A 2,999-nucleotide genomic window follows, 5' to 3' on the forward strand; every position below is an offset into this window, starting at 1 on the left:
CGAGTCAGAATGTTCTGGAATGTTCCGGATATTTCTATTCCATATTTCACAAATTTTATCTTTTGGTAAGATATTAAGGCCGACACCTAGTGCCTTTAATCAGTGTTTACCCCCTTTAATTCATCTCGCTAGTTTATTTTCATTGCTATTTTAGTAACCTTCTACATCAGCAATTTGTGACACCCCTAAGACATCACTAGTTTATTAAATCTCATTCAACTCCGTCCCTTGGGTAGCAAATCCGGTCTGCGAGATTATCCCCAATCAACATCAATACGCAATCCGTGCGGCACTCTAATCCGGCAGTTCACCTCCACAATCCGGCGGATTCCACCAATCGGCTGGACTATCACAATCGCGATCAAGGCTGTTCAGCACAGTTCAATAGCGTGATTTATCTTCTCCAGCCTAAGAAAGCCATGCCGAAAAATAAAAACCTCGCGCTTAATCTAAAAGTGTAATTACTAGTTTGTATGGAACAACCTGTATTGCATCTCCTAATTTCCACTATAAATACCGAATCGAGATCTAATTAGAGGCATGTTCTTCTTATCAATAATTGTTAGTTAATATCAATCAAATCTCTCTTTAGTTTGTAATCAACAATTAATCAAGTTCTAATGAGATTTATTCCTTAATCTCTCTTTTGTATACTATTTTGGGTAATTAGAATTATTAGGTCATTAATGGGGGATGCCTAGTGAAGACCCTCATTCTCATATGAAACCTTTGCGACTATTGTGATGCAATCTCTCAAACAGGCGTGACTCAAGACCAAATTAGATGGGTCTTATTTCCTTTTTCCTTAATCGGCACCTGCTAGAGCAATGGTTGAAGAGCCTTGATAAGGCCACCCTCGGAATAGATTCTTGGAAGAAGTTGGCTCTAGCTTTCTACGAAAAATTCTACCTGCAGGAAAAGTAACATGCTAAGAGATCAAATTACGGGTTTTAAGCAAAGGGATGAAGAATCTTTGTATGAAGCTTAGGAGGCGTTTCAAGGAATTGTCGCTCATGTCCTCACCATGGACTTAGCGAGTGGTTCTTAAGTACAACAATTTTGGAGCGATTCATATGAAGATTCAGAGAACATTCTCGACATTGGATCAAATGGAATGTTCACCGAAGTTGACGACAATCAAACTTGGAACAAAATTGAGGAAATGGCGGTCCATAACTCACAATATAGTAGACCTCACAAGGCTACTAGAGGAGGAAAGCATGAAGTGGACTCCGTTACTCAATTGGGTGCTCAACTTGAGTGCTCGCATTGATGCAGATCAATTTGAAGTTTTAAAAAGCTATGGCTAGACTCAATAGAAATCTCATCTCAATTCCCGCCCCTTGGGATCAGGACTTTACTTGCCTCTTTACTAATTGTAAAGTGTTTTTGAAATTATAAATTGTGTTTTGGTCTAGGTGCTTCCATGACAATTGTTCCAGAAAAATAGAATATAGCTCAGAATACAGACCAAAAATGGCGCAGTTCTGAGTGTGGTGTTATCTTGATTTAGATTTTCTTGTATTGTTATTAGTTGTGTCTTTCTTTGCCTTGAGAAGTAAAACTCCTCAAGGTTTATAGTGTTTTGAGTTGTTTGATATTTTTAAGTATCTAGAAGATGCATGGGTGATTTATTTACCATACGATCGTGAAATTGAAAGAACTTTGACAACGATAGAAGACTTAACTGGGAGAGATTTGAGAGGTATTAGTGGGGTTGCCAGATATTTCAGCCAGCTATTAGGTTCATCAGCCCTTTGCAAGGAAAGTGAGAGGCAATCTGAGAAATACCTACGAAATCAGCCCATGATGCCTAAGTTTTTATCATTCCGCTGCCCATAGGAGGAGCCTACAGCGGTACTCCGCACCTGACATCAACGATTTTATTGCAAATCCGCCTTTATCAATTAGTCAAAATGGAAGACCAATTTGGGATACCTAGTGAAGACCCTCGTTCTCATGTGACCTTTTGTGACTATTGTGATGAATTATCTCGAAGCAGGCGACTCGAGACCAAATTAGATGGGTTTTATTTCCTTTTTCCTTAATCGTACCTTGAAGCAATGGTTGAAGGGTCTTGATAAGGCAGCCCTTGGAATAGATTCTTGGAAAGTTGGCTCTGCTTTCTACAAAAATTCTACCCACAGACTAACGTACTAAGAGCTCAAATTAGGATTTTTAAAGGATGAAAGTCTTTGCTGGAAACTTAGGAGGAGGCAGTTCAAGGGAATTTGTGTCCTCATGTCTCACCATGGACTTCCATGAATAGTTTTCATACAACAATTTTGGAATGGTTTTGTATGAGATTCTCAGAACATTCTCAATATAGGATCAAATGGAATATTCGCTAAGTTGATAACAATCAAACATAGAACAAAGATTGAAAATGGCGGTCCCATAACTCAATATGAATATAACCTGTAAAGGCTACTGGGAGGAAAGCATGAAGTGGACTCAGTTACTCAATTGGGTGCTCGACTTAGTGCTCACATTGTTGACAAATCAACAGGAAGTTTGAACAAGCTGGCTGAACAAAGGGAAAACTCAAAATCATCAAACATCATATTAATGCCATGGCCATCCTCATCAATCCCAAGTGGATATGCTTGAAATTATGGAACTGGGACATGACCAAAGGTGAATGCAGGGGAACAAATGAACAAGTAGATGCTTTCAACCATACAAAGGTGGTACCTTAATACCCCACACAGTAAAACATTCAAATTCATCAAATCTCTCGCTAAAAGCAAAATATTCAAAACCCTCAAACAACATACACTCCACCACCCAAAAACCAAAATCAAAGATACACAATCAAAACCAAGGTTACAAAATCAAAATCCAACCACAATCACCAAATGACCAATAAGGTTTCCCGATGTCAGCTGATCCTCAAATGCAAAAATAAGCAAGAATTTTTCCACTCAAATGCAAAAGATAGCCAAGCAAAGAAACCACCATCAACATTACAGCAGCTCCACACCAAGATGTTTGGAAAC

At 38.8% G+C, this 2,999-nt stretch overlaps 1 non-coding gene across 1 annotated transcript; it reads right to left on the minus strand.

Annotated features, from left to right (window-relative positions):
• Positions 1–925: 925 nt before the first annotated feature.
• LOC141635060 (small nucleolar RNA R71) lies at positions 926–1,031 on the minus strand. The gene has a single exon (XR_012539767.1). It is a non-coding gene; the product is annotated as a small nucleolar RNA R71 (small nucleolar RNA).
• Between the last annotated feature and the right edge of the window lie 1,968 nt (positions 1,032–2,999).

Source organism: Silene latifolia, chromosome Y (genome assembly GCF_048544455.1).
Source record: "Silene latifolia isolate original U9 population chromosome Y, ASM4854445v1, whole genome shotgun sequence".
NCBI classification, from domain to species: domain Eukaryota; kingdom Viridiplantae; phylum Streptophyta; class Magnoliopsida; order Caryophyllales; family Caryophyllaceae; genus Silene; species Silene latifolia.